Raw genomic sequence first — 15,786 nt, forward strand, 5'->3', positions numbered from 1 at the left:
GTGTGTGTGTGTGTGTGTGTGTGTGTGTGTGTGTGTGTGTGTGTGTGTGTGTGTGAGAGCTCACTCACCTGACATGTTCATGGATCTACTTCACATGAAAACTCATTTGACAGAATTTTATTTGACCAAGACGAAAATACCTAATTTTCAAAATACTAAAACTCATTTGACTGAATCTTATTTCACTGAAAGCTTACAATACTGAATTTCAAAACACTAACCCCAGGATTCAGCAAGCTCTGCATGGCCGGCAGGAATAGTGAAGGAGCTGCTCGAGGCAATATGGTCACCGTGCGATCCAGGAATAAGCTCCTGGGACATGCATGAGCGCTCCTGCACTATTCCTGCATGGACACAGCTCCTGTATGCAAATTACCCCATTTGCAGGTGAAAACCATGCAAATGTGATGAATATGTGATCCAGGAAGCTGGCAGCCGGCCGTGCAGGACTAGTGTCGTTTGCAGAAATGTACTCAGTTAGTAACCGAGTACATTTCTGCAAACTACAAAATGGAGCCATGACAGCTCCAAATAAAGGGAGCATATAATGTGGAAACCATGCCAATGGCCAAATATATGGCCATTGGCATGGAGAACAGTTGCAAAAAAAAAAATAGCTTTTATTTTTTTTAGCCGATTTCGGCTGTTAAAGTGTAGGGCAGCAGTGCACAAACGGGATTGGGGCGAAAATTAAAAAAAAAAACCTGAAATAAGCATTTTATCCAAAATCACAATTTTGCCATTATACTCAATGGCAGGCAGAAGACAACATGGCCACTGAATAGTGATTGCCAAGGGGAAGACTCAGTGTGGGACTTGTAACTAGGCATTAGTATGCAATCCTATGCAAATGAGGGGAATGTTACTGAATCCCAGATCTCCTCTCATGGCTAGTCTGCACCCAACTGTGTCGGTGAAGGAAGACCATGGTGCAAGCCTAAGAGCTAGCTGACATCATAGAGGGGTGTGTCAGACATACTGTAAGCATACTGGATCCTGTGGCTCGGGTTTGCCCTTAGCTTATTAGAGCTAAGCAAGGGGGTGTGTCTGTGGCTGCCTACCACTCTTTACATTGCCTAAGCTGGTGTGCACACCATGCACCATGTTTTAAAGGCAAGAAAATAAATAAATAAACCAGGAAATAGCAGCTCCGTGCACATCTGAGCACTGAGTTTGCATGGCGCACCCCCGGGCTTAAACAGGAAGGCAATGGGAAAGGAAAACAGCAGTAGGAAGGTAAACAAGGAGAACTAACATAGCTGGCAGGTGAAATGTATCAGAATCAGCCAATTACACAGGCAGCAGACCAGTCCAGTGCACAACTATAAACTATGAAAGCACCTTTCCCTCTGGTTTTTCCCACAAACTCTACACCATCGGTGTACACAAGCATGGAAATTTTACCAAACAAAAGCAACAAAATGATAGGGGCTGCAGCAGCTATCATAAATCAACATGTGGAAGAGGCTGAGAGTGGTGAGGATGAGAATGCTGACAATCAACCCACAGTGAGGAGAAGGAGAAGAGTGTACAGACCCAGGGTAACCTTCCAGGGGCTACATGAGCTGAAGATAATGGAGCGCTATAGGGTGGACAAGGACCTCCTACAACAAATTGTTGAGCTGTGCCGGCCACCCCTCACATATAGAACCAACAGAGGGAACCCATCCCAGTGGATACCAAGGTATGTGTATGCGTAAGAATACTAGCCATAGGTACCTTCCAAAGGCCAACTGGGGATATCATGGGGATCTCACAGGAATCAGCATCCAAGGTACTCCTGCAGTTCCTGGATGCCATGTCAGCACATCCCGGTGAGCACGTATGTTTCCACAACACCCGTGAGGTGTTGGCCAGCAATATGCGTCTCTTCCACCAAATAGCAGAATACACTGAGGTAGTGGGTGCTATAGACTGCATGCACATATGCATCAAAGCAGCACCCGGTGAGCAGGTTAGGGTCTACATCAACTGCAAGGGCTTCTCTTCCATCAACTGCCAAGTCATATGCGATGCCCAGGGCATTATAATGAATGTGTGTGCTGGCTGCCCTGGAAACTATCATGACTACCACATCTGGCATCTGACGCAGCTGTTCCAAAGATTTGTCAGTGGGGACATCCCTTATGGTCACCTACTGGGGGATGCTGGTTACACACTGGAGCTGTGGCTGATGACACCCATCAGAAATGCACATACACCTGAACAAGAACTGCATAATGAGGCACACACACAGACCAGAATCATAATAGAGCATGTGTTTGGGATGCTCAAGTCACATTTCCGGTGTCTGGACACATCCGGTGGAGCCTTGAAGTACTCATCAGCTACATGTACCCAAATTGTCATCATATGTGCCATGCTACACAATATGATCCTGCGGAAACAGCTCCAGCAAGAACAGCATTGGTAGGGCCTCATAGTCCCCCACCATTGCCAAGGTCTGCAGAAGCACAGAGTGACTCAGAGGAGGAACAACCTGAGCCTGCCCCAGTAGGCCAAAGGAGGCATGCCCAGTATGCCCAGGCCATGGCAAAGAGGCAACGCATAGCACATACACTGACATGGTAGGAATCCAGGAAATGAAGCCTCTCTCTGACTCGCACATAAAGTAAAAGGGATGCCAAACATGACACTTCCTGTGCTTAACCATGTACAGGGAGTGTATGATGTGCATCCAACATAGTCAGCCCTACAGCACCATCCTCAATACTGGCACAGCCACAAGGTGAGTCACTCTTCCTATCAATTGCCAAATGGAGTAGTATGTGTTGTTACTTGTATCTATAGTATGGATGTGAGCATGCAAGAGAATCAGGTAGCTGAATGGTATGCCAGCTGATAGTAGACACCTATAGTGACAGCATGAGATCTGTAACAAATATTGGTGTCACTACAGTAGCTAGTACTAGACAAGGTGACAAAATTCACTGCAGGAAATGTGCTGGGCCACATGTGTGTCCATAGGACACATACATGCCAGTCAGGGAGGCTCACTTACCCAGCAGCAGTCTGAGCCAGCACAACAGGTGTAGGCAAACACAAACAAAGCCTGTTCTAAGGCCACTGAGTGATGGCTATGGAGAACATCCCCCCCCCAGACCTACACAGACAGACTACAACAGGTCAGGCAGTAGGATGTTAGTTCTGAAGGGTAAAAAGTCAGAAACTGAAATGTAGGTCAATCAAACCTAAGACCTTTAGTACACTGATATGCCTCTAGTCAGCATGATAAGTCAGAATACAGAATGAAATGGAGTACCTGAAATACCAGTACAGTCATAGCAAATGTGTACAAGTGTCAGGTGTGCCCCCCCAAATCCTATGTAGGAATTTAGTAACAGTCAGGTGTGCCCCCCCCGTCCTATGTAGAAATGTAGTAACAGTTAGGTGTGCCCCCCCAATCCTATGTAGAAATGTAGTAACAGTCAGATGTGCCCTCCCCAGTCCTATGTAGAAATGTAGTAACAGTCAGGTGTGCCCCGCACCCAATCCTATGTAGAAATGTAGTAACACGTATGTGTAGGTATAATAACTGTGGAGCACAGATTACCTGAGCTGGCCAAGGTAGCAGGATAGATTGTAGCATGTGTACAATATGCAGGGGTGTGTGTGTTAGGTTGGTGTGTGTCATATATTGTGTGAGAGTGGTCAGTATGTATGCATGGTGAGGTTTGTCCTGGTGGGCAATGGCCAGTACTGCCGATGATAGGGCCAAGTTTTCACAACTGCAGTGCCAAAAACGATGCTTCCCAGAAAAACACATTCCAGCAGTAAGCCATAGTAAATGTTTGGATGTAATATGTGTCACCATCTGAAAGATGGACTTAGCATGAATGTGGACCCAGACATGCAAGCAGTGCACAGGGGGAAGTACCCCAGACAGACAGTGTATAATATGTAACTGTCAAATGGACACACCCTTGGAATTGTACATACAGGTTAGCAGCACATTATTTAGGTTGTAGTAGGGAATATCAATGTCATCTGGCCAAACACTGGCAGACTACAAAGGTCATAGGTATGAAGTATTGAGAAACAGCTAATGTCCCTGCACAAGCCAGCATAAGTGGAATGCCCCATGCATATCTGTGAGTCAGATGCAAGTAGTGTCCATAGCACACATGCACCCAGATCAACCCACCACCACCACCCACAGGTACCTCTCTGGTCTTATCCCTGCTGTTGGGAATGAGTACAATATGACACTCCACCAATGTATGGCAATAGTGAAAGAATGCAGCAAGCAGAACAGGTGTCCTATGCAGGTGTGTCCCTAGCTGTAAGCAGCACCCTGCCAACATCCACACCACTGGATCAATAATGACAGAGAGTATTGGCATGAACACCCTGCACACCTACCCTGTCACCCCAGGGGAATATAGTGTATTGCAGTCTAGGATTGAAGGACAGACAGAATGCAACGGCCTGCTACAGCTGGCCTGCATCACTACCAAATGGCCTACAGTCCACTGCCAAAAGCCTGTGTCTCACCCTTACTGCCAATGTATGTTATGTCATGGACTCCCAAATAACAACATAACACAGTCCACAGAACCCAAATGCAAGGCCATATGGACAAATCTCAGTAACATGTCCACCATGTCCTACTGCATGAACTGTGGACCAACACCAAATTAGTGTTGGGATGAGGTGATAACTATAGGGAACATATCAGATAATGTTTGAATAATGTTTGGAAGAGGATAGAATAATAGAGGGGGTTAGGAGCATGGGCGGCATGGATTGAGTGAAGTCTGAAACTCAGCCGTGTGCACGTACTATCCCTGGATGCAAACACAAGAATGGGTGGCTACAAACATGCGCGTAAACCACAATGTGAAGGGGTAATGTCCAGAATTATGACCCCTGCCTCTGGGTAACCTGTGTGAAACTGTACAGCTGTGAGGTATGGCCACAGCAGGATATGGCCATACTGTCACGTCCATGGATGTACAAGCATGGGATCCTCATTCTCCACTGTACCAAGGTGCTGAACCATTTACACAGACCCAGCAGCAAGTGTCTGCAGCTTCCCCTCCAGAATGGCATGATTGTGCAAGAATATGTAGGCTGCTGACCACAATACTGGACACAGCTGCATTCACCCTGTGTTCCCCAGGACATCACTGCAAGCAAATATATATACCTGACAGTACTTGATGACATAAAACATCACAGTGTAAAACAGTACATATGTCTGAATATCTCTGCTAACACCAAGACCATGTAGCAGAAGCAGCAGAGACACAATCACCTATAGTAACCCACTATCCGTTGCCCATTTTGACCCCATATTGTCAACCAATCTACAGATATCCTGCAGACACAGGTTGCTAGCTGTAGGTGTAGAACACAAAAGTCCACACTGGAGTACAATCTACCTGGAATGGATTCACACATTCACTAGAGAAGGTCATACTGGGCATCCTCCCAAACTTAGAGAAATGAAGGTCATGTCAGACAACAAAATACTGAAAGGTCATGCTGGGCATGCTCACACACTTACAGAAATGAAGCCCATGTCTGGCAACAACAGTGGACCATACATATCTGACAGTTGCAGATGTTACTGTATACACTCCTCAGTACAAACCAGTCATGCTTTGCACAGACATTGGATACGAATACACACATATATCCAAGGACAACACACTATAATAGGCCAAAAATACACATACATAGATGTGTGGAAGAGAGTGACAGTAACAAAGAGCCTCCTGTCATGAGGCCTGTCCCACCCAGCACACATCCAATTGGCTAAAACCACATGATGTGCAAATGTCAATCACCATAAACATTTGCCTCTAGTATCCCTCAGCACTATAGTGTCTGTGGTGCTTGTGCTAACTGTGTAACATGACTATACAAGTCAGTAGTCACCTAGCAGTTGTATACACATACCTGTGGAATATAAACCTTTGTGTGCCTGAGTGTTGTGTGTTGCCTCTAGATGAATGGGTTATGGCCCATGGGCACACACTGCACTCCCCATTGCCCTACTGGCCTGCTGATGTCTTCACATTGAAATACACCTTTGGGGAAATAGTAGCCCACTAATCTCCATGGCACATCCTATAACTGCATAATGCTGCAGTGTGATGTACTAATTAGGAAGGAGTTCTCATCTTAGACGTGGTAACTGTGTGTGTTTGTCTGGGTAGGGATCACTGCTTTTTAGGCCAGTCACACTCACTACAATTTCAAATGCCCTACTTTAGCAGGGATGCTGATGTCATCCACTTTGAAATACACCTTTGGGGAAGTAGTAGCCCAGTAATCTATGTGGTGCGTCCTATAATTGTGTAATGCTGTAGTGTGATGTACTAGTTAGGTAGGAGCTCTAATCCCGGACGTGTGTGTGTGTGTGTGTGTGTGTGTGTGTGTGTGTGTGTGTGTGTGTGTGTGTGTGTGTGTGTGTGTGTGTGTGTGTTTGGCTGTGTAGGGATCAATGCTTTTTAGGCCAGCCACACTCAGTAGTATTTCAAATGCCCTACTTTGGCAGGGCTGCTAATGTCATCCACTTTGAAATACACCTTTGAGGAAGGAGTAGCCTAGTAATCTCTGCGGCACATGCTATAACTATGTAATCCTGTAGTATGATATACTATTTAGGTAGGAGTTCTAATCCCACACATGGCAAGTGTAAAGGTTTGTATATTTGTGTGTATGTTTGTCTGTGTAGGGATCAATGCTTTTGAGGCCATGCACTGTCACTACAACTTCCATTGCCCTACTTTGGTAAGCCTGCTGATGTCATTCACTTTGAAATACACTTTTGGGGAAGGTGTAGCCCAGTATCCTCTGTGGAACATGCTATAACTGTGTAATGCTGCAGAATAATATGCTAGTTAGGTAGGAGTTATATTCCCAGACATGGCAACTGTGAAACTCTGTGTGTGTGTGTGTGTGTGTGTGTGTGTGTGTGTGTGTGTGTGTGTGTGTGTGTAGGGATCATTTTTTTTGGCCATTCAAAGTCACTACGCACACTTAAAAGTGGAAAACATCGATAACTGTGCAGTAACAGAGACCTGATCCAAGGCTCCAGAGAGCACCGCTGCAATACCAGTTACAGCTCTTACCACACCTGTTGGCCACCAAACCAGGACCAAAAGAATAAAGAGGGAGGAGTGTCCATATTCACCAAGGATATTCACACCACCAGGCTACTTGCCCAACAGAATGTGTCTGAAATTCCCCCGGTGCAACTAACAGTAGGTTAGACTGCATTCCAAATGGTATAGCTTGCTACAGATCTCCACCATGCCCCATGATACCCACTACAGCTTTTGAAACATACTGTGAAATACTATTATACAAGCAAACACCCTAATACTGGTTGACTTATACTACCCTGCCATTAACTGGGAAAACTACTTGTGTACCAACACGTGTGCCCAACGGTTCTTGGAAGTCATAATTCCCAATGCCCTGGATCAAGTAACCCATAATCCCACCAGGGGCTCAAATATCCTAGACCTGGTCATTACCAACATGGGAAATCAATGCTCCACACCTATGGTCACCCCATCGGTGGTTAGGTCTGCCCATGAGCTAATCACCCTTAACATCAACATCCGTCCCCCACACCCCAGTAAGAAAACCTCTGTAACTTACATCTCCAAAGTCAATGTCATGCTACACATGACAGGCATGACTAACGTCATGACACCCATGCAGATGGGAACTGAAAGGACGACTGCTGAATCATACATGAAGGCACTGTACAAACACATCCACTCATGCATGAATTGTGTCATCCAATATAGAAACAAGACGCTCCCCACCAAGAAATGGAAGCCAATGTGGTGGCCCCCTGCCATAAACATACTGTACAACAAAAGGAAGACACTGTTGCAGAAATGGGGGAATTTCCAGGATGCAAAATACTCCCTTACCAGTACAGTAAGAAGCAGAGATCCCTCATAACATCCACCAAAGCTAGTTACGAACATAATATAGCCAAAGATGCCAAAGACAACTGCAATCTGCTCCATAGCTATGTGAGAAATCTAAATGGCAATGCTCAGAACTGCTCTGAGCTACAACAGGATGGAATTAAATATACTGTTCCCAGGGATATTGCCAATATCCTGGCAGATCGATTCAGTGCCAACTGGGGTCTATATTAAAATCACAAACGTTTACTTACCCGAGCACCTAAACGCCGACACATATTCTGTGAACCGCAAATACACCGAATGCCCTAAACTGTGAAATTCAAAAACTCGAAATGTTATAGTTGTCCCATCCCACTGCCTGCTACATACTACCTACACAAACTAAATAAATCACATACATACAGTAAACAAAATCCTACTTCTAACCCTAAACTAAACCCTACTTCTTACCCTACACTAAATCTTGCATATACCACCATGCATGCACTTAACCCACACCCTAACCCTAAGGTCTGTAACTATCGCACACTTACCTTAAAAAGCTATACCCAAACAAACAAAATAATCCACACACATACACTTAATAAAACCCTACTTCTAACCCTACACTAAATCTAACATACATTACCATCTATGCACTTACCTTAACCCTCACTCTAACCCTAAGGTCTGTAACTATTGCTCACTTACCTTACGGAGCTATACTGCAGAAGGGCCAACCATGACGATTCAACGTTTCGGATTTTGCGCTTCAGGATGATCGATGTTTTTGTGGTTCAATGAAGACGTGTTGGCATTTAGGTATTCTGGTAAGTAAATGTTCGTTCTTTTAATATAGACCCTGCCAACTGCACCCATCTTCCAACCCCCAAAGGGCCCATCTCAACACGGAAGGATTGCCAGATTCTGGTAATAATGGCCATATAGGTAAAAACCACACTCTCCAGAGCTATGACAACAGCAGCCATGGGAACAGTCAACATCCTGAGCTGTGTACTACATGAGCTACAAACTGAACTGGCACCTCACCTATGTGCCATGTCTAATCATAGCCACACCTCAGGCTTCATGCCCAGTGTGTGGTGCACAGCTACAGTTATCCCAGTCCACAAGGGGAGATCTACCTTGGATCCTGAGAACTACAGCCCCAGCAGTATGACGTGCCTGATCTGCAAGGCCATGGAATGTACTATCATGGAAATTAAAGCAAAGACATTGGCAACCTGCAAACACTGGACCCTAACCAGGTTGGGTTTGTGAAGGGCTGATCATGTCACCTCAACCTGACTGACAACTGTGAATCAGTCTCCAAAGCTGTGGACAAGGGTAAGGTGGTTCACACAGCCTATCAGGACCTTGCCAAGGCCTTTGACCCCATCCCCCAGTCTGGAATCATAGATAAATGTATCAAGCTGGCCATTAATCCCTATGTCACACAATGGGCTGCCAACTACTGTACTGACAGAACCCATACTGTAAATGTAGGTGACACCAACCCCAGTCCCAGACAAGTGACAGTTAGAGTACCTTAGGGTTCAGTCCTGGCACCACCCTTGTTTGGCATCTACTGCTCTGAAGTACAGTCCAACAGTAAGGGACTCTGGCAAACAAAGGTCTTAGATGGCTGCACACTGGGAGCCAATATTGAATCCCCACATGATGTGGATATTCTACAAAAGGGCCTTACAGAAAGACATGCTTGGTGTCTGAGCCATGGCCTCAAGACCGATGCCAAGAAATATATAGTTATCCACTTTGGGAAGGGGCATGTACCTGTGAAGTACAAACATAGCTGGCAGTACACTAAACACCTAAAGTGTGATAACAGACTTAGGGGCACAGATGGACAGTGGTCTCACCTTTGATAACCACATCATCACAACAGTCAGGAAACCCACCTATTTGGCAGACCTCCCACTAAAGGCTTTACATCCAGGAAAAGGAGGCCATTGTTCCACTGTAGTCATCTCTCAGTAGATCCAGTACAGACTACAACAGCCCATTATGTATGTACCTCACAAGACATCTACAATAACTAGAGAGGCTGCAGACATACCTCATGAAATGAATCACAGGCCTAAACAAGATACCCTATGCTGACCATCTGAAAATCATCCAGCTATACTCTGGCACTTATTATGTTCTTAGAGGTGATCACTGCTTAACATATCATGCCATGTCAAACCCACATCTGTTGGACGTGCGACACTTAAAAGAATTCCAAACCCACACAGCCACATGCTTCAGAGATCCAAATCTTGTCATCACAATGAACAATACATGCTGGAGGGATGTGTTCCTGACCCAGAGACTCCTCAGACTCTGGAATAGACTGCCTATACATGTCAAGTAGAGTGCCTCTTTGGCCCTCTTCAAAAGGAACCTGGATGATTGGATGGGAGATAGGAAATTGACCCCAGGGATCATGTCAGATGCCCTGCTAGACAGGGGTCCAGTGAAGTAAATATTGTTGGAAGACATAGCCAGGGAATTATCATGTCTAGGCATGTATAAGCCCTAGGGCCAATAGCCTAGTATCAACCTATGAACCTATGAACTACACTTTCCATCACCCAACCTTGGCAAGGTTGCTGATGTCATTCACTTTGAAATACACCTTTGGGGAAATAGTAGCCTAGTGATCTCAAGTGGTGCATCCTATAACTGCGTAATGCTGTAGTGTGATATACTAGTTAGGTAGGAGTTATATTCCCAGACATGGCAAGTGTAAACGTTTGTGTGTGTGTTTGTTTGTCTGTGTGGGGAGCAATGCTTTTGAGGTCATTCACAGTCACTACAACCTCCATTGCCCTACTTTGGCAAGCCTGCTGATGTCATTCGCTTTGAAATAGACCTTTGGGGAAGAAATAGCCCAGAAATCTCTGTGGTGTGTCCTATAACTGCATAATGCAGTAGTTCGATATATTAGTTAGGTAGAAGTTCTAATCCCAGACACGACAACTGTTACACTTGGTGTGTGTGTATGTTTGTCATTCATATCCTGTGTGGAGGTAGCTGTGAGTGTGTAACAACTGGACTCATTGTGGAGTGGGTTTTGCAAATTTCTTATATGGTGGGCCTACTATATGTCACAATTTCCACCTTACAAGGATAACAGATGTCAAACAGCAGAGAGGCTGGGGTCGACAATCCATACTCTTACATATGACATCAAGGCCTGGCGAACAATATAGGCAACCCTTGTACTACCCAGTGAACATTCTCAACTCATGTCTCATACACAAACTCACTCGGCTAGGCAACATCCACTATGTTGGTAGTTCCCTGCATATTGCCCACATATAGTAACCATGGTGTGATTGCAGTGGAATACAGAGGGCATGGCACCCTTTCCCAGCCCTACAATAGGCACATAATTGCATACAGTGCTCCTTCACTATCTTCCCCACTGGACGCCTGCAACAACTGTAGAGCGAGCAAATGTAACCCACAAAGAACATACCATGCCTTATACACATGCCCTGTATGGACAGATGCCACTGACACCAAGGAATACCTGTATCATGCTGTCAATGTAAGTGCAGGGTCAACCTGGTGCCCATTAACAGTTCTCACCACATGAGGCCAGGAATGGCACATCTGATGATAACAATCTGTGTACACAACATGCCCCAGACACCCCAGGTACAATTCCACATGTCACAGAACATGCATGTGGGAAGTGTGCAGATCCCAGACACCATCCATGTCATGGACTATAGAACACATACAAGGCAAGCATTGTACAGCACTGGCCACCTACAATAGTAACCCAGATGACTGGATGGTGAATACAATACCCACCTGTGTTGGTCAATCCAGACACAACACCTCTGAGCCACACAGCAGATCATTGTGATGTGGCCTGATGCCTAGGTATACCCTTTGCCTAGCCTTGTACAGCCTTCTGGCACAGTCAACCACTACATACATGTGAAGCAATGCACCCATGCATGTCAGTACTGGCAACTTGTGTCTGTGTGTGTGTGTGTGTGTGTGTGTGTGTGTGTGTGTGTGTGTGTGTGTGTGTGTGTGTGTGTGGAGTATAATGATTTGGACACCATTCACACCAACTACACATCCCATTGGCCTACTGAAGCATGCCTTCTGATGTCAGACACCCTGGCATACCCTTTGCCCATATATCATCCTGATAACCCATGTGATACCTGCATTTTACTGTATTGTGGCAAACTAGCTAGTTAGGAATTCTAATCTTGACTCTGCCAACTGTGATAATGTGTGTGAGTTCCTGAGAGAGTGTGGCTGTGTCGACCTTGACCTCTTATGTGACTTGTGTTACAAACAGTTCACCTATCTTAGAACTGCAGTAGCAGAGTTTGAGGATTGCAGTCAGTACATGGTGACAGCCATGAGAGTTATTGACTTCATATCCCTCATAGGACATATGTCACAATGAACCCTGTTACAACAGCAAATGTATGATGGTATCACAGCAACATGCCAATATTGGCCCAGTGTTTGTGGCTCCAGCCACACGTCTGTCAACCTTTGTACATATGTCATGCAGTAAGAGGTGCATATATTCTGTACACCATTATGTATTGACATCATACCTGATAACAAGCCAGTCAGATATCAGACTGTTAAACATGTTATGTATAGTAGGGGTTATTTCTGAGGACATAACCTGGGCATTCTATGGTTGTGTGTACAGTAGTGGGGTTTGTGTATTTATGGTGATTGTCGACAGTATGTGTATTGTGAATATGTACCTTGGCCTGCATACAGACTGTGGTAAATGTCATTGTTCTTGGTCCTGTTCTATCTGATGTTACATGCTGCTCCAGTGTATGGTACCCTATCAGCTCACATGTTTGTTTGGCCAAACACACACATGTCCCAAACCACAGACAGGCATTGGACCACACTGTGTCATGACCCAGTATATGTAGGGTTAGTGTGTGAGTGCCACATATGAGGATGGTGTTGATCAGACAGTCCATAAAGTGTAATATTAAACTTGCATACCATATGTGGCTGTGGCTGTGTTCACATTGGTTGTGGGCATGCACTTTCACACAGGTGTCTGTTGCTCTGTGCTGTGACATGCCTGTAGAGCCTACTATATTTGCAGGTACATGTGTATTCCCACAAATGTTGGCCATTGTTGTCACAGTCTGCCTGTAGTTTGCACAGTGCTGTCTTACATGCCTAGCAGCTTAGTGTAATTACCCAATGTGATGTTATGTCCAATGTGAAGATTGGGGAAAGATCGGCGAAGGCTGCCAGCCTAGTCAAATAGAATTTGATACATAATTCTATAATTTGTATAAATAAATATAAAATACAGGCTTGTGTTCTTAAATGAAAGAAAACACTGTAAAATGTGAACTTCAAGATTGTTGCAACATTGCCATCTGCTGTAAGGAAAACCAAGCCAAATATCTTTTATTGCTGTAGTTTCATGAGCAGGTGTTAGCTTGCTAAATAATGCAGTTTGTTTGCCTGGGAACAACAGACTAAGTGTCAAAATGATGTAATGTGAATACAGGGAAAACCTAAGTGTCAAAATGATGTAATTTGGGAGGGCCTTAGCAGAGCTGTTTGTTAGTGTTTTTAAAAACTATTGTTCAGTGACAGACTGAAAGCATTTTGTCTTGAACCATGAACCCCAGCACTGCGTATGCTCTTTATGTATGGATGTAAGTAAGATTATAGCACTGTGTTTTCTCTTAAGATAACCCAAAGATTAGAAAGTTAGATTAAGTGTTTTTCTTTGACATCAGACCTGTCCTACTGTATTATTTTAAGTTTCTGTGGGATCTCTGAACCCTTAGATATCTCTGTGGTGTAGTAGTATTGTCTTGTGTTTTTAATTATTTATTATTAAATATTTTAAAACCTTTACCTGTGGTTGATTTGTGTAGCGATAGTAAATTCTAGAGTACATTGCATATTTATACAGGATATTGTAATAGGCCACTCTAATAAGCCTTCGACTGAATAGTCACATTACCAATTAGATAATAATATTGCACAGTAATAACTGGATACCCCTTCGAGGGCCTTTGGGTAGCTGATAATTGTTAGCTGGTGGTGTCAGAAATTACTACCATATAGTCTGGGTAAAGGGGCACAGCTAGAGAATCTGTGTCAGCCTTTCCCAGGAGTTTATGTGAAGTTGTATAAATACTTATCTCAAAGTGTGTGTGGTATGTCAGCTACCTAGGCAGGGGCACGAAGCACTGGTGGGACAGAGAGGGTACAGGTGGTTAGCTTGCCAAATGGGCTGAGATCTGGACCCTATAGCTATGCCAGTGGGGAGTCTTATTGAGGACCTGGAGAGCAAGGGAGGAACCAGCCCCAGACTGACTGTGATCTCTGTGTGCACTTAAGGGAAATTGTATTTTACTGTGTGTATTTGTTATCCTTTCCTCTTCTATGAGATGACCTCCCTGGTGTTAGTGGTGAGGATTGAGGCTCCTTGATTGCTGGGCCAGGGCATGGTTGTCACATCCAGATATTTGCAAGATGTATTGCTGCCAGGCCATCATAACTGGTGTGTATTTTTGACAAAGCTGTGGGATGCTGTACAGATGTATGTCACTCACTACTGGGTAGCATGTGGCCATGTGACCTCTGCACCACCAGTTATTTTGTGTCAGGACAGACAGGAGTGTGTGAATGCATAAACCGTGTGGGCATATGTAGTCCAGTATTTACATGATATACCTATGTACATGGCTGTTAACATCCACATTGTCAGACCTGGTCCACATGTCTGGCACTAAGGGGATCTGTGTATACCTCTGGACTGACCAGAGTGTGCCAGACTGTCCATGTATATTGGTCATATCTCTGCTGTAGTCCACAGGATCATTACCGTGCTATCAGTGGTACTGTACCATGATGTCCTTAGGATGTCTGTCAGTAATTGATGGCATACATGTCAATAGCAGATGTGACCTCCCACACACAACATGTCTGTTACGTCAAGCCCTGTTACAGTAGCAGCAGTCTACATATATACCTGCTATAGGTTCATAGGTTCATAGGTTAGTACTAGGCTAACTGCCCTTGCGAGCCATTGTAAGCCTAGCCAATTATCCCTTGTGAGACTCAAACCCTACACCTTGTGTTTGTAAGGCAAACACCTTAACCATTAGGACATACATGACATCCCCTTGCACTAAGAGGTTGAGACTATTGGTGCTGAGGTATGACTCCACTTCATATTCTGGACATATGATAAACATATATGTATATATATATATATATATATATATATATATATATATATATATATATATATATATATATGTAGATATAGATATATATATATATATATATATATATATACATATATACATATATCTAAATAGATATATACACATATACATATCTACATACATACATGGATATATATATGTGTATACACACACACACACACACACACACACACACACACACATATATATATATATATATACAGAGTCTATATTAAATGAACGAAAGTTCATCTTAGCGAACGCTCACATGAGCGAATATTGCGGAACTCAAAACTGCAATTGTGAGATCGCTGTACAGTGAAGATGGGAATATTTGCCCTTTCCTGTGATCTCGGAGTTGGAATATATATTTGAGGGGGTGGGAGCGCAGCCTCCCACAATTGCAGTTTCGAGTACCTGGATATTTGCTTATGCGAGCGTTCGCTAAGATGAACTTTCGTTCATCTAATATAGACCCTATATACATATACATACACATATATATATATATACTTATACACATATATATATGTCTACACATATACTGATATATAGATATATATGCACATATAGTTATAGATATCTACTTATATATCGACATAAATATTATATGTACATATATAATGTGCACACACACACACACACACATACAC

This window comes from Protopterus annectens, chromosome 11.part0 (genome assembly GCF_019279795.1).
Source record: "Protopterus annectens isolate FY-2018-M chromosome 11.part0, PAN1.0, whole genome shotgun sequence".
Classification (NCBI taxonomy): domain Eukaryota; kingdom Metazoa; phylum Chordata; order Ceratodontiformes; family Protopteridae; genus Protopterus; species Protopterus annectens.